The 24,868-nt window shown below is 34.0% G+C and overlaps 1 long non-coding RNA gene across 1 annotated transcript; it reads left to right on the top strand.

Moving 5' to 3' along the window:
- The first annotated feature begins 683 nt into the window (after positions 1-683).
- LOC129655045 (uncharacterized) lies at positions 684-6,494 on the top strand. Its single transcript, XR_008715725.1, has 2 exons — positions 684-780; positions 6,204-6,494. It is a non-coding gene; the product is annotated as an uncharacterized LOC129655045 (long non-coding RNA).
- Positions 6,495-24,868: the final 18,374 nt, after the last annotated feature.

Raw genomic sequence — 24,868 nt, 5'->3', positions numbered from 1 at the left:
GTACTTTTTGTGTGGGTTCTTTAGGGTTTTCTATATATCATGTCATCTGCATATAATGAAAATTTTACCTCTTTCCTGTCAATGTGAATTATTTTCACTAATTTTTCTTGTCTCTTGTCTGTGGCTAGGAATCAATATGTTGAAAGGCAGTGGTGGGAGTGGGCATCTTTGTGTTCTTCCATATTTTAGTAGGAAGGGTTTCAGATTTTCACATTGCATGTTATGTTGGTTGTGGGTTTGTCATAAATAACTTTTATTATCTTGAGATATGTTCTTTCTATACCCAGTTTGATAAAAGTTTTATCATGAATGGATGTTGAATTTTATCAAAAACTGTTTCTCCATCTACTGAGATGATCATGTAGCTCTGTCTCTTTTTTAATTTAATAAATTTTATTTTTTTAAATTTGTTTATTTATTTTAATTGGAGAATAATTACTTTACAATATTGTATTGGTTTTGCCATACATCAACATGTCTTTTCTTTAATTAATGTGGTGTATCATATTGACTATTTTCATATGTTGAAACATCCTTGTGAATGTGGGATGAATCCAACTTGATCATGGTTTATGATCCTTTTCATGTGTTGTTGGATTCAATTTACTAATATTTTGTTGAGGATTTTTGCATCTATATTCATCAAACATAATGGATTATAATTTTCTTTTTTGGTAGTGTCTTTGTCTGGTTTTGCTATCAGGATGATGGTGGCTTCATAGAATGACTTTGGGAGTGTTCCTTCCTCTTCAATATTTTGGATGAGTTTAAGAAGAACTGGTAAAGCTTCCTCTTTGCGTGTGTGGTAGAGTTCCCCAGTGAGGTCATCTGGTACTGAACTTTCCTTTGCAGGGAACTGTTTTTTTGTTTGTTTGTTTTTGTTTTTAATGGATTCTACATCAATTCTAATGATTGGTCTGTTCAAATGATCTATTTCTTCTTGATGCAGTTTATAGATTCTGTGTTTTTAGAAACCTTTCCATTTCTTCCAGGTAGTCAAGTTTATTGACATATAATTGTTTATAGTATTCTCTTATGGGTTTTTATATTGGTTATTTCTCCACTTTCATTTCTTATTTTATTTGAGTCCTTTCTCTTTTCTTCTTGGTAAGTCTGGCCAGAGATTTGTCAATTTCATTTATCCTTTCAAAAAACAGATTATTTTTTATTGAGCTTTTCTATTTTTCCAATCTTTATTTTATTTATGTCCTCTCTGATCTCTGCTAGTTACTTCCTTCTACTAATTTTACATTTTCTTTTTTCTTCTTTTTATAATTATTTAGGTAGTAGGTTAAGGTACTTATTTGAGATTTTTCTCGGTTTTTGAGGAAGGCCTGTATCACTATGATTTTCTTCTTAGAACTGCTTATGCTGCATCCCATAGATTTTGCATGGTTGTGCTTTCATTGCCATGTGTCTCAAGAAATTTTTTAACTATCTCTTGATACACCAAATCATTTTTGGTAGAATATTATTTAGTTTCCATGTAATCATTGTTTTCTCATTTTCTTTCTGTATTTGAATTCTAGTTTCATGCCATTGTGGTCAGAAGAGATGCCTGAAATAATTCATGTCCTCTTAAATTTGTTGAGGCTTATTTTCTATCCTAGTATGTGGTTTACCCTATGGGATGTTCCATGTACACTTTTATTGGATGTAATATCCTGAAAGTATAAATTAAGACTAACTGTTCTATTCGGTCATTTAGAATCTCTGTTGTTTTGTTAATTTTCAGCCTGGAAGATCGTCCTAGTTATGTCAATGGAATACTGAAATCTCCTACTATTATACTATTCCCATCAAATTCTTCCTTTATTACTATTAGTATTTGTTTTATATATTTAGGTGCTCCTATATTTGGTGCAGGAGAAGCCAATGGCAACCCACTCCAGTACTCTTGCCTGGAAAATCTCAGGGACGGAGGAGCCTGGTAGGCTGCAGTCAGTCCACTGGGTCGCTAGGAGTCGGACACGACTGAGCGACTTCACTTTCACTTTTTACTTTCATGCATTGGAAAAGGAAATGGCAACCCACTCCAGTGTTCTTGCCTGGAGAATCCCAGGGACGGGGGAGCCTGGTGGGCTGCCATCTATGGGGTCGCACAGAGTCGGACACAACTGAAGCGACTTAGCAGCAGCAGCAGCAGCAGCAGCATATTTGGTGCATATATATTAATGAGTTTAAAACACCTTTTGTATTGATTCTTTTTTATATAATTTTCTTCTTTATTTCTTTACAGCCTTGTTTTAAAGTCTATTTAGACTGTTATGAGTATTATTATCCCTGCTTTCTGGTCATTTCCATTTGCATGAAATATCTTTTTCCCATTCCCTCACTTTCAATCTGTATGTGTCCTTCACCCTAAAATGGGTCTCTTGTAGGCAGCGTATGGTAGGCTCTTATTTTTACTATCTGATCTGCCACTCTATATTTTTTGTCTTTTCAAGATTCTAGGAAAATTTTTCTATTTATTTTCTTTTATTTAATTGATATATTTTTATTTACAGTGATTCAGGTGTATGGCAAAGTGATTTAGATTATTTTGCATTATAGGTTATTAATTCTCTGTGCTATATAGGAGATCAATGTTGTTTATCTATTTTATATACAGTAGCATGTATCTGTTAATCTGAAATTCCCAATTTATTCCTCCCATACCTTTCCCCTTTGATAACCCTAAGTTTGTTTGCTGTATCTATGAACCTATTTCTGTTTTGTAAATAAGTTCATGTGTAGCATTTATTTAGATTCCACATTTAAGTGATAATATACAACATGTTTCTTTTTCTGACTTACTTCACTTAGCATGATAACCTCTAGGTCCATCCATGTTGTTGCACATGGCATTAATTCATGCTTTTTTAAGTGAATGAGTAGAATTTTGCACTCAGTCATTTAAAATATTAAATCTTTATCAGATGGATACGGTGTTATAGAATGTTCTAATTTCATACTTTTACATGTAACTGTCCAGTTTTCCTAGCACCACTTGTTGAAATATCTATCTTTTCTCCATTCTAAGGTCTTACCTTCTTTGTCATAGATTAATCAATCAAAAGTGCATTTGATTATTTCTCGGCTTTCTATCTGGGTGCATTAACTTATATGTCTGTTTTTGTGCAAGTACCATGTTCTTTAATGACTATAAGTTTGTAGTATAGTCTGAAGTCAGGAAGCATGATATCTCCAACACGATTCTTCTTTCTTTTTTTTTAATTTACTTATTTATTTATATTGCAGTATATTTGATTTACAATGTTGTGTTAGATTCAGCTTTACAGCAAAGTGATTTAGTTATATGTGAACATATATTCATTCTTCTTTGGATTCTTTTCCCATATAGCTTATTACAGAGCATTGATAGAATTCCCTGTGCTATATAGTATATCCTTATTGATTATCTATTTTATTAATACATGTAGTAGTGTATATATGTTAACCCCAACTTCCAAATTTATCCCATACTCTTTCCCTCTTTGGTAACCCGAAATCTGTTTTTGAAGTCAGTGTGTCTTTTTCTGTTTTGTAAATAAGTTCATTTGTATAATTTTTATTAGATTCCACATATAAGAGATATCATATGATATTTCTCTTTCGTTGACTTACTTTACTTAATATGATAATCTCTTGGTCCATCCATGTTGCTGCAAATGGCGTTATTTCATTCTTTTTAATGGTTGAGTAATATATTCTTCTTTCTTAAGGTTGTTTTCACTATTAGGGGTCTTTTGTGTTTTCATATGAATTGAAAATTTGGAGAAGGAAATGGCAATCTACTCCAGTATTCTTGCCTGGAAAATCCTGTGGACAGAGGAGCCTGGCAGGTTACAGTCCATGGGATTGCAAAAGTGTCAGACACAACTTAGTGACTAAACAACAAATTTAAACATTTTGGGGTTTTTTGTTGTTGTTGTTGTTCCGGTTCTGTGGAAAAATGTCATTTGTAATTTGATAGAGATTACAATGAATCTGTAGTTTGCCTTCAATAGTACTTTCATTTTAACAATACTGATTATTCCAATCCCAAAACACAGTATATCTTTTCATCTATTTGTGTCATCTTTATTTCATCATTATCTTATAGTTTTCAGAGTACAGATTTTTTTGCCCTCCTGGGGTTATTCCTAGGTATTTTCTTCTTTGTGATGTGATGGTAATGGGATTGCTTTCTTAATTTATCTTTGATATTTCATTGTTAGTGTATAAAACTACAACACATTTCTCTATATATGAGCTCTAGTAGTTTTTTTGGTAGCTAAAGAAAATTCTTTATGATTTTCCATGCATAGCATCATGTCATCTGTGGACAGTGACAGTGTTAATTCTTTCTTTCCAAATCAGATTTGTTTTCTTCTCTGATTACTGTGGCTATGGCATCCAAAACTATGTTGAATAAAAGTGATGAGAGTAGGCATCCTTATCTTGTCCCTGAATTTTGACTGCTTTTAGCTTTTTACCATTGAGTATGATGTTAGCTATGGGTTCCTAACATATGGCCTGTAGTATGTTGAGGTATGTTCCTGCAATGCCCATTTTATGGAGAGTTTTTGTCATAAATGGATGCTGAATTTTATCAAAAGCTTTTTCTGCATTTATTGAGATGATCATACATTTTTATTTTTCAGTTTGTTAATATGGTGTATCACACTGATTGATTTGCAGATAAGGAAAACTCCTTGTATCACTGGGGTAAATCCCACTTGATCATGGCGTGTGTTCATTTTAATGATTTTAATATATTCTTGAAATGAGCATGCCAGTACTTTGTTGAGAATGTTTACATCTATGCTCAAGAGAAGTTTTGGTCTGTAATTTTTGTGTGGTATCTTTGTTTGATTTGGTATCAGGGTGATGGTGCCCTCATAGAATGAGTTTGGAATTTTCTGTCCTCTGGAATTGTTTGGAATAGTGTCAGAAATATAGGTGTTAACTCTTCCCTAAATGTTTGACAGAATTCACCAGTGAAGCCATCTGGTTCTAGACTTTTGTTTATAGGGAGTTTTTACAATACTGATTCAGTTTCAGTACTGGGAATTTGTTCATATTTTCTATTTGTTCCTGGTTAAGTCTTGGTAGTTTGTCTATTTCTTCTAGGTTGTCCATTTTACTGGGGTATAATTGCTCATTATCCTTTATATTTCTCTGTGTTAGTTATACTTTCTCCTTTTTCAAATCTAATTTTATTTATTTGCCTGTTTCCCTATATTTCTTGATCAATCAGGCTAAATGTTTAACAGTTATTTTTAGCTTTTCAAAGAATTAGTTTTTAATTTCATTGTTCCTTTTTTTTGTCTCTTTTTGTCTCTATTTCATTTATTTCTACTCTGATTTTTATGATTTTTCCCCTTCTACTAATGTTTGGTCTTGTTTGCTTTGTCTCTGCTTTATTGACAGATATCCATTTACTGCAATTTTAAACCATGTTTTCCAGTCGATTTTGTATTTTGTCTTTATTTCTTTTTATTTTTCTTTTGTGGTTTGATGGCTTTCTTTTGTATTATGCTTAAATTCTCTTCTGTTTAGTTTAGTGAGCCTATTATATGTTTTTTATTTGTGGCTATCCTGTTTTTCAAGTATGTTAACCCATGACAATATCTGCTTGCTTTAGACTAGCACTTATAAAGGCTCAAACACATTTGGAAAAAAAAAAAAGTCTACTTTTTCTTATTCCTCTCCCTCACATTTTATGATTTTAATGTCCTGTGTACATCTTCATGTGTATGCTTTTGCTATTAATTGTAGCTATTATGGATTTCACATTTTAAAAAATATTTTAACTGTGCTGGCTTATTTAATTGATTACTTTACAACTGTTGTATTCTCTTCCATATAGGATCTAGCTTCTTTTCTATTTAGAAGATACTTCAATATTTCTTTTGGATTAGCTTTAATATTGCTGTATTCTTTTAGTTTTTACTTGTCTGAGAAATTATTTCTCTCTCCTTCTATTCTATATGATAATCTTGCTTAGTAGAGTATCCTAGGTTGCAAGATTTTCCCTTTCAGGATTTTGAATATTATCATATTCTTTTGTCATTATAATTAAAATGTCCTGGTGTAAGTCTTGTTTGGTTTCATCTTGTTTGGGACCTTCTGTGCTTCCTGTATCTGGGTATTTGTTTCCTTCTTTCATTTTGGGAAGTTTTCAGTCATATTTCCTTTAAATTAATTTACAATCCCTTTTTCTCTTTTTCTCCCTCTAGATTCCCTATCATGTGAAGATTGGCAGACTTCATATGATCCCATAGTTCTCATATATTGCTTTCACTTTTTCCAATTTGTTTTTCTATCTGCTATCCTGACTGGGTGATTCCCATTATTTTATCTTCCAGATCATTTATTTGTTCTTCCACATTATTTAGTTTGGTATTTATTGCCTTTAGCTCAGTTTTTGTCTCAGGAAATGAATTTTCCAATTTTGATTGGCTGCTACTATAGTTTCCAGTTCTTTGTTACAGTGATCTGCATTTGTATCAATAAACTTTCTTAATTGCTTTAGTATTCCTATTGCCTTCTTTTTAAACTCAAGGTCTAATAGACTGTAAATGTCTGTTTTATTCTTTTCATTGGGAGTAGTTCCTCTGCTTCTTTATTTCACTTATAGCTCTCTGACTCTATGAATTTAGGATAAACACTTTTCTACTGTGGGGCCTTCTCTTTGTTCTGTGGTTGTCACAGCCCTGCTGGGGAAGGATGTGCTCCCTAGTTGTTGGAGTGGAAGCCCTCCTCCAGAAATGGTTCTGGATCTGTGAGGTAGGCAGGACTGGAGCACTCCTGCTAGAAAAGGCATCACTGAGTATTTCTCCATAGGAGCTGTCCATCAGGCAGTATAGTATTTCTCCATAGGAGCTGTCCATCAGGCAGTATGCTCCGTGGTGTCACCTGTTCACTGTTGTGCATGTTCACAGAGTACACTATTGTCAGCACTGCCCTTAGCCCTATCTCAGTGGTGGAAACATTGGGAGTAGGACCAAACGTCCCTCAGGCACTGTGCTCAGAAAGCAACCTTAGCAGATTCGCCAAAGCCTGGCACCCAAATCTGATTTAGTTGTGCATCTGGGCAAACTGTAAGAGCTATGGGAATCACCCCAGAGCCCAGCCTTGTTTTCATATGTACACACCCACAAAACCCACTCCTGCTAACTCTGTACCTGCCCGAGCCATGGGAGCACCAGTAATCTGCTTGAATCTCATGCAGGTGCTATGCTCACAAATCCATCAGTAGTAGAAATCGGAAGACGTACTGCTGCTAGGAATTGACTCAGATTACAGCCCCACATCTGTGTTTGGACAACCCACTGACACTTTCACTCTCCCAGAGCTCTTAGAAGCAGAGCTATGCCCACTGTGAGCACACTGAGAATAAGGTTGCTTTGTCAAGCATTAGCAATGCTACTTCTGTGCAGACCTGAGCTCAAAATGCGCATATCCCCAGTTGCAGTGAGACCACAGCTGTAGCCCCTTGGGGCTCTCTCCAGGCATCCAATCCCAGTCCTCTTTCTGAGGACATTTTTTTAAAGTAACAATGATTCATATTTCTATTTTCACAATGAACCATGTTGAATGGGGGGGGGGAGATAGATAACTGGAATAGAAAACACTTCTTCCATTTTATACAAAACAGAACTTTTGTTTTAATATATTAATTAAAATAAGTAAGTAAAGGATAGAAGTTTTGTGCATAAATATAAGTGAAAATTGGTATTTGAAATAACAAATGGAAATTGCTGCAGGCTAGAAAAAGTATGTTTCACATCATAAAAAATAATTCGTAATATTATTGTACTACCAATCTTGAGATAAAGATTTGGTCAGTGTATATTCAAAGAGAAAGAATATGAACAATCCTGACCAATACACTTTATTTAAGGAATCAAAAGCAAATTTCTATCATTCAGAATGGTAAGTAAGGGCTGGAATGTTGTTAAAGGAGAAAGAAAAAAGAAGGAAATGACAGAAGTCAATGCCAGGGATATTTTTCATATATAATAAACGTCATTCATATAATTCCACATACCGGTGCTAACAAGTCACCAACACTCATTTTTATGATTCAATATTTAGAGAATGAACCAATAAAAACATCTACTTTGAAACCAGAAAGACAAGTCCATCATCATTAGAATATTGAAGAAAGAAGTTTTGAGATGTTAGAAGTCCATTCTGATTTTTATGACAATTACTGTACTATTATTTACATTATTTTACCATCATTTACACTGATGAAAAATTAGAGATGGGATATTTTCCAGGATGAATTGTCATAAGCCTAATGGCTTATACATTTTTCCAATAATACAAAAGTATATTATTTGCAAACATTTACATCAAAGAAGTCTAAGTTGCCTTACTTTCTGAACACTTTGAGATATTCCTAGAACTTCCAGGAAATATTATTTCTAAGAGAAATCTATAAGAATCATAGTCACTTTGAAAATCAGTGCTAATGTTCTGGAAAAAGGAAAATGTACAAGTTAAAAATAGATGAATTTTAAAGGTCATATCTAAGGACTAAAATATTTTTTTGCTGCTGCAACAATAGTGATGTCCCAGTTTTTATGTAACTTCCACATTAACAAAATAGGTTCTGTCTATGAAGTTTACACTCTGACACACTATGTATTTCTAGATCTCAAGACCTGATGACAATTTAAACAAATTTTTCTCCATTTATATTGTATAGATTTCTATTTCCAAAATTTATCATCTTGACAAAACTTTATAATTTTACACAGAACCATTTACATATTATTGTATTTATGTATTTTTCATTGAATAAAACTATTAAACACGAGTTTATAAAATAAATACTACAGAAATTCTGCTCCTGGTATTGGAAGAATACTGAAAACAACTTATCTTATCTGAAAACAACTCTTACAGAAAGGATAATAACAAAACCTACATTTAAACAAAACAGATCAAAATCCTCTAATTGAAGCTCAGAAGATAGCACAGATGTGAGGCAACAAGACTGAGGAATGATTAGAAGCCTAGACAAATTCTAACTTTTCCCTTGAGTTACTTGTCAATTCTAAAATAGATGCTGAGGGGCAAAATCTATGTCAGAGCTTTTTAGTCTATTGGGCTGGGTCCAAAGAATTGGAGTTCTCTATATAAAGAGGACAAAGATGATTCTTAAGGCATTGGAAGAAATAGACCTTAGTGGTGGCAATAATGTAGTGATCAGCAAACTCTCCAATCATCTCAATCCCTAACTGGTTAGTTTCCTTTATCTAATTTACCTTCAAAAAGCAAGAAGAGTAAATTCCTTATAAAGGAAAGTAACATAATTGAGAGACTAAAATCATCTTCATGTTTTAAAACTCAATATCTGGTATTTAACAAAGATATGTGAAAATAACAAAAATTGATACGAAACAAATAGAAAAAGCAAATGATTCTGATGGGAGCAGAGTTTTTTATCTAGATATTGGAGCTGTCATATATAAACTTTCAAATAAATGTGATTGATATGATATGGTTAACGTTTTTAAGTGACAAGGTGCAGAAATAGGATAAAAATAAATCAATGTAAATATTATAACTGGAAAACAAAAGTTAACATTAAGATACACTATGGATTTATATGACAGATGAGACAAATTAGAGGAATGTTTGAATTGTATTATATGTCAAAAAAATCTCAGAATGAAGCACAAAAATGAGAGAATGAAACAATGTTCAAAAAATACTTTTATTTCAATGCTGACATTTTAAAGACCTCACTCTTTTCCTTATAAAAATAAAGCACTGAACAAAGCAAAAGTCAATTAATTTTTAAAAACCATCAAAAAACTGAGTTTGCAAAGGCAAATCACCACCCAAAATCTGGAAGGAATAAGTGAATTCAGAGAGTCACAGCCAAGATTTAATTACATAGAGATGAAACCACTAGATTCAAAAACTGGTAGAAACACTAAGATGATCATTTTGATAAATGCTGGCTGTTGGAACCCTATCAGGTTCACAGACTGAATATCCAGAATGATCTTGTGACTCTGGCAAATAAGCTGTAAATATAAACATTGCAAAATATACCCGGAATATTCTCTATTAAAAAGGACATCTTATCTCTAGGAGTATATTAAACACACCAACATTCTTATTACTGGGGCCGCAGGAGAAGAGAAAGAACTTGAGAAAATAGTTCAAGAGATAATAGCTGAAAACATCCCTGAGATACAAAACAGTCACCCAAGTCCAGGAAAAAAACAGAATCCCAGCTAGGATAAACTGAAGAAGGAACACACAGAGAAATATAGAAATCAAATTGATGAAAATTAAATACAAGGAGAAAATATTAAAAGCAACAGGGGGAAAACACCAAATAACATACAAGAGAATTCCTATAAGCTGATTTTTCAGCAGAAACTCTACAGAAGAGAGTAGCATGATATATCTACAGTGATGAAAGTGAAAGTTGTTCAGTTGTGTCTGATTCTTTGTGACCCCATGGACTATATAGACCATGGGATTTTCCAGGCCAGAATACTGGAGTGGGTAGCCTATCCCTTCTCTAGGAGATCTTCCTGACCCAGGAATTGAACCAGGGTCTGTTGAATTGTGGGCAGATTCTTTACCAGCTGAGCTACAAGGGAAGCAATGAATGGGAAGAACCTATAACCAATAACACTCTGTTACCAAGGCTCTCATTCAGATTCCACAGAGAAATCAAAAACTTCACAGACAAGCAAAAGCTAAGTGAACTTAGTACCACCAGATCAACGAATGCTAAAGGAACTTCTCTAGATAAGAAAAGGTCACAACTAGAAACAAGAAAATTACAAATGGGAAAGCTCACCGGTAAAGGCAAACACACTAAAGGCAGGAAATCACCCAAACACAAATATAATAGTAAAACCAACAATTGTGAGCAGAGTACAAATGCAGGATATTGGAAAGACATTTGAAATTAAAAGACCAGCAACTCTCCCACAGAATCCATAAGACTGTTCTGTGGGAGAGGGAGAGGGTGGGAAGATTTGGGAGAATGGCATTGAAACATGTAAAATATCATGTATGAAATGAGTTGCCAGTCCAGGTTCGATGCACGATACTGGATGTTTGGGGCTGGTGCACTGGGAGGACCCAGAGGGATGGTATGGGGAGGGGGGAGGGAGGAGGATTCAGGATGGGGAACACATGTATACCTGTGGAGGATTCATTTTGATATTTGGCAAAACTAATACAATTTTGTAAAGCAGGGTGGGGAAAACATGTATACCTGTGGCGGATTCATTTTGATATTTGGCAAAACTAATACAATTATGTAAAGTTTAAAAATAAAATTAAATTAAAAAATAAATAATAAAAAAAATAAAATTATAAAAAATAAATAAATAAAAGACCAGCAACTTAAAACAATCTTGCTTATATATAGACTGCTGTATCAAGACCTCATGATAACTGCGATAGATACACACACAAAGAAGGAATCCAACCAGAGCAGTGAAGTTTGTCATCAAATCATGAGAGGAGAGAACAAAAGACAAAAGGAAGAAAACAGACCTACAAAAACTAATGGATAACAAAATAAAAGCAACTATACACCAATAAAATGATCAACCTAGAATAAATAGACAAATTCTTAGAAGGGTACAATCATCCAAGACTGAACTGGGAAAAGAATAGAAACATGAACACATGCACATATGTATATATATTTCTGATATTCAGCAAAGTGATTCACAAATATATGTATATATTCAAAATTCTTAATCACTAAATGTCAATAAAAACTAAATTTATTTGAACAATTATGCTAAGAGAATTTAATTCTGCTTTTTTTTAAACCAATAGAGAAAAAATCGGAGAAGGCAATGGCACCCTTCTTGCCTGGAAAATCCCATGGATGGAGGAGCCTGGTAGGCTACAGTCCATGGGGTCGTGAAGAGTCAGACATAACTGAGTGACTTCACTTTCACTTTTCACTTTCATGCATTGGAGAAGGAAATGGCAACCCACTCCAGTGTTCTTGCCTGGAGAATCCCAGGGATGGGGGAGCCTGGTGGGCTGCCATCTATGGGGTCGCACAGAGTCAGACACAACTGAAGAGACTTAGCAGCAGCAACAGCAGCAGAGAAAAAATACCAAATATCACATAACTTTAATCATCTAACAAAAAAGCATACTTCTTAATGGTGGTCTTCCTTTTTATCCCAATTTTGTATTCTGAGAGGAAAGTGATGATCTACTTTGTATTCTGGAAATAAAACCATTATAAAAATGAATCATATCAGCTCTTATCTTTACAAAAACACTTTGAAGTTCTATGTGCATTACACTTCTTAAATAAATCTTCAAAAATGTTGATTCTGTTGTTACCATAGTCCTATGTGGGTAATAATGGAAGTTAAAAGTTGATATATAGTATCCAGAAGTGTGGTTTTGTAATGACTTAATACTGAAGTATGACAACATGTGTCTAAACACTGACATTTCTGCTGAGTTTGATAGTAGAGATAATGACAGACAATTCAAAACTGAGGTGCCAAAGGAAGCTCGATAGATATGTTTATTTAAATGCAAGCATGTATATAATAGAATCATTAGTGATAGTGAAGTCATTCACTTGTGTCCAACTCTTTGCGACCCCATGGACAGTAGCCAACCAGGCTCCTCCGTCCATGGGATTTTCCAGGCAAGAATACTGGAGTGGGTTGCCATTTCCTTCTCCAGGGGATCTTCCTGACCCAGGGTTCAAACCCAGGTCTCCTGCATTGTAGGCAGACGCTTTACTGTCTGAGCCACCAGGGAAGTCACAATAAAATCATTAGGAAAACAATTATTACATGTATCAGTTTATGACTCATTGAAAAAGATCCTGATGCTGGGAAAGATTGAAGGCTGGAGGAGAAGGAGACGATAGAGGATGAGATGTTGGATGGCATCACTGACTCTAAGGACATGAGTTTGAGTAAGCTCCCAGAGTTGGTGATGGACATGACTGACTGAACTGATCAGTTTATGAATACTGAAGGAGCTATCATTTCATAAATAGAAAATAGTTCCCGTATACAGAGGTGAGTTGCAGTGATATACATGGAAATGAGCAGTTTTTTCTAAAAAATCTACTTTGAGTGTAAGATATATATTCTTTTAGTCACAACATTCCAATTTTGCATTTACTTTGTTACATTGTGAGCTCTGCTTACTTTTTGACATATGGGGCAACACTCATTTTTAGGGCATTCCCCCTTCCACAGTTTCTGTCCCTGAAATAAAATTAGTAGAAAACCTAAGAATTATGAGCCAATTGTATTACTGCTGAAAGTCTAGAATATAAAGAAGTACTGTTATTTAAAAACAGGAAGTATTATTAACTAAAGTACAGATTTTCAAATTTCACAGAATTTTATGCTAGTGTCCATTATTTGTTTTCATACTTTATTCAAGATTTCATATTCAGTTACATTGAGTAGCTTCAGTTGCATGCAACAAATTCTGATAATATTCTGTTACAAATATTTTCTAATTTTCTTTGTTATAATTTAAAAGTAGACATTTAATTTCCAAATGCATGGGGTTTCTAAAGTATCTTTGATATTAATTTCTCATTTTGACATTAATTTCTCATTTAAATATTTTCTTCTCTGCAATCACCCTTTGTTTTCTCAGACTTTTAACTTTATCAAGGCTTTCAATGACTAAGTCAAAGATCTCCCTTGGTAAATGTCTCTGGATTAAAGACTGGAGTGTTCTAAACGTTCAGCAATTTCCCATCTGCCTCATTCAATAGAAGGTTTTCAGATTTGGGATGACAAGTTAGGGGGAATGAATTTAGTAGCCACAAAAAGGGAAGTAGGAAAGCTGTGGAAAGCCAGAAAAGGAATGCCTATAAATTCAGGAGCTCTTTAAATACAGGCAAGAAGTTCTGCCCTGTTTATCCTTAGTGGCGGTAAGTATGACTTAGATTGAAATAAAAGAGAAGAATTTGGGAGCTGTCCTCTTTACACAAGTGATGCTCAGTTCAGTTCAGTAGCTCACTTGTATCCAACTCTGTGCGACCCAGGGACTGCAGCATGCTACGCTTCCCTGTCCAACACCAACTCCCAGAGTTTACCCAAATTCATGTCCCTCGAGTCAGTGATGCCATCCAACCATCTCATTCTCTGTTGTCCCCTTCACCTGCTGCCTTCAATCTTTCCCAGAATCAGGGTCTTTTCAAATAAGTCAGTTCTTCACATCAGGTGGCTCAAGTATTGGAATTTCAACATCAGTCCTTCCAGTGAATATTCAGGACTGATTTCCTTTAGGACGGACCGGTTCAATCTCCTTGTAGTCCAAGGGACTCACAATAGTCTTCTCTAACACTATCGTTCAAAAGCATCAATTCTTTGACGCTCAGCTTTCTTTTTGGTCCAACTCTCACATTCGTACATGACTACTGGAAAAACCATAGCTTTGACTAGATGGACCTCTGTTGGCAAAGGAATGTGTCTGTTTTTCAATATGCTGTTTAGATTTGTCATACCTTTTCTTCCAAGCAGCAGTTCAGTTCAGTTCAGTCGCTCAGTCGTGTCCGACTCTTGGTGACCCCATGAATAGCACCCAGCCAGGCCTCCCTGTCCATCCCATCTCCCAGAGTTCACTCAAACTCAAGTTGGTGATGCCAAACAGCCATCTCATCCTCTGTCATCCCCTCTTCCTCCTGCCCCAATCCCTTCCAGCATCAAAATCTTTTCCAATGAGTCAACTCTTCGCATGAGGTGGCCAAAGTACTGGAGTTTCAGCTTCAGCATCGTTCCCTCCAAAGAACACCCAGGGCTGATCTCCTTTAGAATGGCCTGGTTGGATCTCTTTGCAGTCCAAGGGACTCTCAAGAGTCTTCTCCAACACCACAGTTCAAAAGCATCAATTCTTTGGCACTCAGCTTTCTTCACAGTCCAACTCTCACATCCATACATGACCACAGGAAAAACCATAGCCTTGACTAGACGGACCTTTGTTGGCAAAGTAATGTCTCTGCTTTTCAATATGCTATCTAGGTTGGTCATAACTTTCCTTCCAAGGAGTAAGCGTCTTTTAATTTCATGGCTGCAGTCACCATCTGCAGTGATTTTGGAGCCCAGAAAAATAAAGTCTGACATTGTTTCCACTGTTTTCCCATCTATTTGCCATGAAGTGATGGGACCAGATGTCATGATCTTCATTTTCTGAATGTTGAACTTTAAGCCAACTTTTTCACTCTCCACTTTCACTTTCATCAAGAGGCTTTTTAGTTCCTCTTTACTTTCTACCATAAGGGTGGTGTCATCTGCATATCTGAGGTTATTGATATTTCTCCTGGCAATCTTGATTCCAGCTTGTGCTTCTTCCAGCCCAGCGTTTCTCATGATGTACTCTGCATAGAAGTTAAATAAGCTGGGTGACAATATGTACTCCTTTTCCTATTTGGAACCAGTCTGTTGTTCCATGTCCAGTTCTAACTGTTGCTTCCTGACCTGCATTAGGTTTCTCAAGAGGCAGGTCAGGTGGTCTGGTATTCCCATCTCTTTCAGAATTTTCCACAGTTTATTGTGATCTATACAGTCAAAGGCTTTGGCACAGTCAATAAAGCAGAAAATAGATGTTTTTCTGGAACTCTCTTGCTTTTTCAATGATCCAGCAGATGTTGGCAATTTGATCTCTGGTTTCTCTGCCTTTTCTAAAAGTATAGGGAGGGAGGAGGGTTCAGGATGGGGAACACGTGTATACCTGTGGTGGATTCATGTTGATATATGGCAAAACCAATACAATATTGTAAAGTTAAAAAATAAACTAAATAAATTAAAAAAAAAAGCAGCTTGAACATCGGGAAGTTCACGGTTCACGTATTGCTGAAGCCTGGCTTGGAGAATTTTGAGCATTACTTTACTAGCATATGAGATGAATGCAATTGTGTGGTAGTTTGAGCATTCTTTGGCATTGCCTTTGCAAGCATCTTTTAATTTCATGGTGCAGTCCCCATCTGCAGTGAATTTAGAGCGCAAAAAATAAAATCTGTCATTGTTTCCATTGTTTCCCCATCTATATGCCATGAAGTGATGGGACCGGATGCCGTGATCTTAGTTTTCTGAATGTTGAATTTTCAGCCAACTTTTTCACTTTCCTCTTTCATTTTTCACTTTCACTTTTCAGGTGATGCTAAAGAAAGTCAAATTCAATTACAAATATGGAATTGAGGTTAACATGAAGAGGAGATGGATCTGAACACAGTCACTACAAGAGGGTTAAATTTTACCTTGAGGCATGCACAGAGGCTTCTCATTAAAAGCAACCAACAAGCAAAATGGCCCAAATGAGGTTAAGAGCAGACAATTAAATTGGACAGATTTGAGGGGCATTTTCAAGCCAAAGTCAGAAACTAAGGCAGGAAGACAAATTAAGGGGATGATAATACATTTGCAGTCCACTCTTTAAATACTTGCAAACATTTATTTGGTACCAGCAAGGATACTCAAAACATTGCTAACCCTGTTTCTGGCTTGGGTTCTTTTTGTTATTTGCTGGTATCTTTTCTTCTAAGCTGATAAGTAAAGCTTATATAGGGTCAGTTAGAGAACTATAGTTTTTGAAAAGTTTTCATCTTAGATCTTGTGTCAGGGTGATGATTATAGCAACTGGTTTGTAGGGGTAGATTTATCTGACATTTGTTTTTAATTCCAAGCCTGAGACTTCTCTGATTGACTTGATCTCTTTTTCTCTTAGTTTTCAATAACAAACAAATCTCTTTTTGTTTTAAGGTAATCATAGCTAGGTTATTATATATAATCACTATTATGCTATTTATGCCAACACTGAAGCTTCCTGGTGCTATAGGGGAAGCATCTTTGGGTGAGTGTTATTTTCAGCAGCTACCCTGAAGAATCACTGAAGAGGTGATTCTCCGAGGGCTTAGAAAAACCATGGAAATCTTTGCTCAGAATTCAAGGCAAGTTGATAAAAACAGACCACTAATTGATGGGTCTCAAGTGGGAGGATTGTTTAAAAATGAGCACTTTAGCTCTTTATCATTGAAGACTTCTTAAAGGTAGGAATGCAACAAATGCTATGGATCTAATTACATTTATCTTGGTTATATTCATCTTGATTTTTAAAAAATATTAATAAATAAGAAAGGATTTAAATCATTTATATCAACTATACTCCAATAAAAATTAATTAAAAATGTTAAAGTCTGGAAAATAATTTTTAAATTAAAATAAGCTAGAAATGACAGAACTTGCCTTTATTTCATTACCTAGGACTTTCACTTAAGATTTGATAATTTTTGTATTTTATGTATAACTCAGGATTACAACTTTTAGAAGTATGTGTTAAATTCCAAAATGATAGATTTTATTTTTTTAACTCCTCATACATATATGATACTAATTACTTCACTGTTTATGTATTATTTGTATATGTCAGTAAATAAAATAGATGTTACTCTAACTTTCTGCTCTTCCCCTTGCTGCTTTTGAGTAACTTTTATGTATGTTATACCTACAGAACTACAGGATGTTACAATTCCAAGCAAAAGCAAGAAAACACTCTTTCTTAGACGCTGAAACTTTTCAAAATAAAATAAATGATTGATATTACCTTAAATACCTAAAATACTGAAGGCAATCATTATTTTTTAGATAACAGATTTCAATATTTTTTATCATTTAAATCAGTGATAATGCTTATTCTTATCACCAGTACTGAAAAAGATATTGACAATAGGGCACAATTATTGTAGCAGTAATGTTTTTGCATTCATAAATATACTAACAAGATCTGATAATCATTTGTTCTATTGCGTTTTTAATTTACAAGAAATTGGTGCAATTCTAGCATACTGTCAATAAATAGAAGCCGACAACAATTTTCTCATATGTATTTACATGAACACAGCCTGTTCTGTCTTACCAGCAAGAATTGTATAATTGATAAGTCCCTGCATTTTTACCTCATTAGAATACTTTTAATGTGAAATGACTTCTGACATAGATTTCCAATTCCTCTGGAAATTGCTTTAAAAATAACTAAAAGGATTAATGATTTCCTGTAGATTTACCAATCAGGGTGTTGCTGGTTGAAAAGAGACATCTTTAGAAGATGATTAAAATAAATTATGTTTCTACAAATAAGCAAACAAAAATGAAATAAAAGACTATCTTAAAGAAATAATAATTTCTCATTTTGATGAGCATATCATGGGCTCATCAAATATCTGTGAATACAGATCCTTCAGATACAGAGACCCCTCTGGACATAAGGGACTTAAGCATTCATGGAATTTGGTATCTGCTGTGGTCCTGGGAACGAAGCCTTTATGAATACCTAGGGATGACTGTATTAGGTCATAGAGATAAGAAACAATTATCTATTCTAATAGCTTCCTAGTTACATATTTTTATTACACTGATTTCTGGGAAAAGATCTTTTTATCTGATAAATTTTGAGTCATGTTGATTGCAGTTACATTCATATCACTTTTTTATTTAAAACCCTTTCACATATTCCTTCTCATTGCATCCTCTACTCTAGACTCTACTAACATCCTAATAAATGAGACTATGGCCCTTGAGTTATATTATTTTGATTATTAAACTGGTAAAAAAGAATTTGCCTACCAATGCAGGAGACACTGGTTGGATACCTGATCTGGGATTATCCCATATGTCACTGACCAAATAAGACTGTATTGCAACTATTGACCCTGTGCTCTAGAGCCTGGGAACCAGAACTACTGAGGTCACAAACTGCAATAACTGAAGCCTTCTGCAATCCAGAGGCTGTGCTTTACAACAAGAGAAGCCACCACAATGAGAAGCCCACATATTGCAATTACAGTGAGAGTAACCCCAACTCTCTCCAACTAAAGAAAAGCCAGCACAGCAACAAAAACCACACAAAGCCAAAAGAAAGTAAAATTTTTTTAAAATATTCAAAATAACTGTCATGTGCAACTGTTATTATATTCACAATATTTTACAATTATTTTTCTATTTAATACATTTTACTTTATCCAACTCAACTATTCAATTATTTGTTATTCTAATATTTTTCTAATATTTTGTTGCCCTTTTTTCAATAACTTTTACAGTGCTTTTTCAATTTATACTGATTGTCTTTCTTTCCTAAATTTTCTACAGAATAAGTTTTCTTTGTCTTTTATTTTCCATAAATATCTCCTTCTTGCTATGTTCTCTACTTTCTGTTTCTAGTTACTTTGGTTTCCTGAAAAATAGCAGAGATTTAAACATGAATTCTCTCTTAAATTATCTGCTTCTAGTAGATAAGTGTTCTTATTCATTTTTAAATCAATGTATGCAATAGCAGATTATTTCTAAATGATTATATTCCTTTTTAAATAGCATATTATTTCTTATAAAAATAGAATGCAGCAGACGAGGTATATGCTGCTGCTGCTAAGTCGCTTCAGTCGTGTCCAACTCTGTGTGACCCCATAGATGGCAGCCCACCAGGCTTCCCCGTCCCTGGGATTCTCCAGGCAAGAACACTGGAGTGGGTTGCCACTTCCTTCTCCAATGCATGAAAGTGAAAAGTGGAAGTGAAGTCACTCAGTCGTGTCTGGCTCTTAGCGACTCCATGGACTGCACCCTACCAGGCTCCTCCATCCATGGGATTTTCCAGGCAAAAGTACTGGAGTGGGGTGCCATTGCCTTCTCCAGATGAGGTATATAGGTAGATACTATTATAGGCATAAACCAATACCTTCTATTATCTAAGTCCTAAAAGTGTTGTTTCATGTTCCATAACTTTCTAAAGTCACTGTGTTTTAATCTGGAGATTGACACCCCCCTCATGTACATATAAAAGAACATGAAATCAGAAATTTTAAGACTTTTCTCTATATTAAACAGATATCATAAAGTGATAATAACATGAAAATTATTTTTGAATTAATTGATAAACACTTGAGTGACTGACATTTATTAAACTTGTTAAAATTAATTTACTATGTTAGAATGTTTACTTGTTAATGATAACAAATATATTAAAGTGGTATAAATGAAAAATCAATAGAAATAAATTCTCATTTTTATTGTAATCAAGTTCAATAGAGCATATGTTACAATAGATTTTAAAAAATCCTGATTTGGGAAAATGGCATTGAAACATGTATAATATCATATATGAAATGAAAAAAAATAAAAAATAAAAAATCCTGTAAGTTGAAGTATGTATGACTGCAAATAAGGAAACCTTTGATTTATTCATGTTCTAAGCAAATGGAATGGGAAGAAAATACTACTGACTGCTAGAGTGATGGCTATACCGAAACATAAATGTATGTTGTACACATGACTTGTACTGCCTGTAAAAGTAACAGTTTCTATAAAACCAAATAAAGTTTTCTGGTAATAATCATTTTTGTCTATCAGTTTAAACTATTTAAAACTCAAACAATGATAGATTAAATAATAGTCTCTTTCAGTTTGGTCTTGTTCAATAAATGAGAGTTGGCCATGAGGTGACAAAGTGTATGTTGGAATTTGTGTCACATTCTATTGATATAATAATATAGAGGGTTACCAGGATAAACTGAGTTGGTTAAAGCACGACTTACCTGTTTAACATAAATGAGTATATGTGTTTTATAGAAATTTTCATACATAACTTCTCGTAACTGTCTTCTGATCATATGTGTTTTTAAACCACACTAAAAAACAATGCTCAATGAAAGATAAATACTTGTGAATATTACACTATTCTTTACCCTAGTAAATTCAGAATAAACCCTTATTGCAGAAAGCAAAGAGGAACTAAAGAACCTCTTGATGAACGTGAAAGAGGAAAATGAAAAATCTGGCTTAAAACTCAACATTCGAAAAAACCAAGATCATGGCATCCAATCCCATCACTTCATGTCAAATAGATCAGGAAACAATGGAAACAGTGACAGACTTTATTTTCTTGGGCTTTAAAATCACTGCAGATGGTGACTGCAGCCACAAAATTAAAAGACACTTGCTCCTTGGAAGAAAAGCTATGACAAATCTAGACAGCATTATTAAAAAGCAGAGACATTCCTTTGCCAACAAAGGTTCATCTAGTCCAAGGTATGATTTTTCCAGTAGTCAGTTATGGATGTGAGAGTTGGACCATAAAGAAGGCTGAGCGCTGCAGAATTGATGCTTTTGAACTGTGGTTTTGGAGAAGACTCTTGAGAGTCCCTTGGACTGCAAGGCGATCAAACCAGTCAATCCTAAAAGAGATCAGTCCTGAATATTCATTAGAAGAATTGATGCTGACGTTCCAATATTTTGGCTACCTGATGCAAAGAGCTGACTCACTCATTAGATAAGGTCCTGATGCTGGGAAAGATTGAAGGCAGGAGGAGAAGTGGATGACAGAGGAGGAGATGGTTGGATGGCATCACCAACTCAATGGACATGAGTTTGAGCAAGCTCTGAGAGATGGTGAAAGACAGGGAAGCCTGGAATGCTGACGTTGATAGGGTGGCAAAGAGTTGGACACAACTGAGCAACTGAATAACAACAACAGTAAATTCAGATATATTTGCTTTCAACCATTTTAGTTTTATGTTTACCCAGTTGTATTTGTTTTTTTTTTGTTTTTTTTTTTTAATTTTATTTTATTTTTAAACTTTACATAACTGTATTAGTTTTGCCAAATATCAAAATGAATCCGCCACAGGTATACATGTGTTCCCCATCCTGAACCCTCCTCCCTCCTCCCTCCCCATTCCATCCCTCTGGGTCAAGATGTCTATGTTGGTCCTTTTAATAGACATAATAAATATTATGTAATAGATATTATATATACCATGTGTGTTAAGTCACTTCATTTGTGCCTGACTCTGTGACCCTATAGACTGTAGCCTACAAGGCTTCTCTGTCCATGGGATTCTCCAGACAAGAATACTGGAGTGGGTTGCCATGCCCTCCTCCAGGGTATCTTCCTGAATCAGCAATCAAACCCACATTTCACGTCTCCTACATTGGACAGTAGGTTCTTTACCACTAGTGCCACCTGGGTAGCTGCAATATATAGTATAGTTAATGCAATTGATGTTAGATATGGTACAGTTATACATTATATATTAATGCATATATTATATATGGTATATCTTCATTTAGTATAACATCAATATATAAGATCAATACATATTAAAATTTTATAATAAAACATAAGTGGAAAACACGAATATTATGACAGTGAAACTAGGTTAGATCTTTTCTGAAAATGAAAACTGAATAGGGTCATGATTTAACAAAACTATCTGAAACCATGTCCTGGATGTCTATTTTTCCAGTCTAAATTTTGTCACAGTTATACTAATGATATAATTTTGTCCTCATTGTCAAAATGTATAATTCTGACCAAAGCACTTAGCATGGAGCTCAAACACTGCTGCAATGTCTGAATGAATAAAATAGCATCTTTCTTGTATTATCTTTTAAACATATTAGATAAATCTCTTCTTTACTGTTCTTTGGCTTGGGGCATTTTCATTAACCATATTATATTATAACTTTTGACTTATTATTAAACTTTTCCAAAAACATTTTGCTGAAATATGGAACTTTCTGTGAAATTAAATAAAGCCTTACTTAAAAGCATTAGAAATTTATAGAGCAGTGCAACAAAATGATTTTGACTATACATTTGCTTTTATAGTGAAGTGTTTATAAAAATGCTTTCTTGTCATGAAAAGACAGATTTCAAATATATCATTGTCATTTTCAATTACAATGATAAAATAAGCATTTTAATTTGCATGGCTATTGTACTATTTCTGACAAAGCTTCTGTACTCTATGCCCACACCTGAAATCAAGAATAATCTAGGAAGCTTTGAAATAACTGATTCATTGTTTATTTGTTTTGTTGTCTCTTTCAAAACAAATTTTAAGAAGTAAAGTTTTCTAGAAATAGACCAGCTCATAAATTGTTGGAAATAATGATGAAATAAGTATGTCAATCAGATGATACTCCATTTTGCTATTTATATTATTTTTTAATGACAGTGGGAATCATGCTATAAATTTGTTTTAATAAAATAATATAGCAAAATGTTTCATATAATTTAGCATGTACAAGTAATAATACACACAAATTCATATTTTTATACTTACCTTGTGAAAATATACTTGAATATCCCATGTCCTTTAATGTCTGCCTACATTTACTTCACTGTTATTTAATCCTGTATTTTCCCTCTTCCTTCCATTGAGATTTAACACATTCATCAATATTCATCTCAGATATCAGCCCCATGGAAGTTTTCATTGACCTTCAATCGATATTAATTCTCCCATTTGACTCAATTCCTCTTGAATTTTAAAAAATATCTCTATTACTGAATTTATATTGATCTTGGTTCAATACCTGTTTTCCTTACCGTAGTTAATCTTGAAGTCAAAAGACCACAACAACAACAACAACAAAAAGACCACAACAACATACAATATACACTGAATAAATATTTGTTGAAATTAAGTCAAACAATTACCCTTCATTTATTTTACAGATAAAATGCCAAATTCCAAAGATTTGCAATTCATCTGTGGCTTTACTAGGAATAGAAACAGAATTTAGATATGTTAGCCTCATTCTTATTATTTTTTGTTACACTGAAGAAGAGAAATATGTTTGCTTTGTTATGACTTCACTCCATTAAAAAAAATTAATGTAGAAATATTTTCTTTCAAAAGTGTTGAAAATTGGCATTCTATATTCAGAAAGCTTGCACTTTATTAGAGTCACAACAATGAAGTGGATTAGCAATAAAATTAATAAATAATCAATGAAGCAAAAGCATAATTTGTACTTGAATTAAGTTTACTTATCTCACTAATGGAGAAAGAGTGTCATAATTGAATCTGGAGAATTTGAGAGTATCTGCCCTTCTTTGCTTCTATCTTTATAGTATTACACTATCATTAATATTTTTGGGCAAGGCTCTCTGAAGCAAGCAGAATGATTGTTCAAAGTTGGTTAAATCAGCTTTTATTTCCTGGATATTTAGAAATGAAAGAGGCAAAGTTACTTATTTTAGGTCAGGGCCTGAGATAGGGATTCAAGTGCACATAATTTATTGAGACTGTAACCTCAAGAAATAGGGAGTAGGGAAGTAGGACAGGAATTTATAATTTTAGTTGGAATGAGACTTGCTTCATCAGAATTCCATGATGAACTCTGGAGGAAAAACTGTACCTTGGACAGAGTGTATTTTACCTCCTGGGAAATGAAGCTACCATTCAGCTAAGGGTAATCCTTCAGAAAAAGGAAGAGCTGTGGACTATTACAGACCAACACAAAGGCTGAGCATGCATGCAAAGGCTGGCTTAAGGGACTAAGGGCAGGGCATTATCAGCATCCATGATTTTGTCTGGCTTTTGAGTATTTGAAAATAATATTAGAATCCTTCAATATGTATCATTGCACAACTGAGAAAATGTTCACAGATATTAGTGCATTCCACTTATATATTTATACTTCTAAAATTATGTTTTAGATCTGAGAAAGAAATTTTTGCCAGTGTCTGCCAACTTGTAACTTAAAGAAGTGCTGAATTGCAGATATTTGGTGATGTTTTCATCTTTAAAAAAAGTATTTATTTAGCCATTTAGTCTGTTATATGTTGTATTTATTTCATTAACTGAATTACTGTTTACTCTCTTTTAAAAATTTATTTCTACCTTTGTATATTTAGATAAAGACAGTTTGGTTATTACTGATAAATGTTCAAAACATAGGAATCATTTCTTATTATTCATGCCTATGAGAGAAAATAGAGAATTAAGATAATGCATGAATTTACAAGTTAAAAACCTAACATTCTCAAACATTCTAAACCTAATATTAGTACATATATTTTAGGCTTTTAGATTTAAACTTAATTTCCATATGACAAATAGATT

This window comes from Bubalus kerabau, chromosome 6, assembly GCF_029407905.1.
Source record: "Bubalus kerabau isolate K-KA32 ecotype Philippines breed swamp buffalo chromosome 6, PCC_UOA_SB_1v2, whole genome shotgun sequence".
Classification (NCBI taxonomy): Eukaryota; Metazoa; Chordata; class Mammalia; order Artiodactyla; family Bovidae; genus Bubalus; species Bubalus kerabau.
Note: the sequence above shows the minus strand (reverse complement) of the source record. Positions and strands in the feature narration are given on the sequence as shown.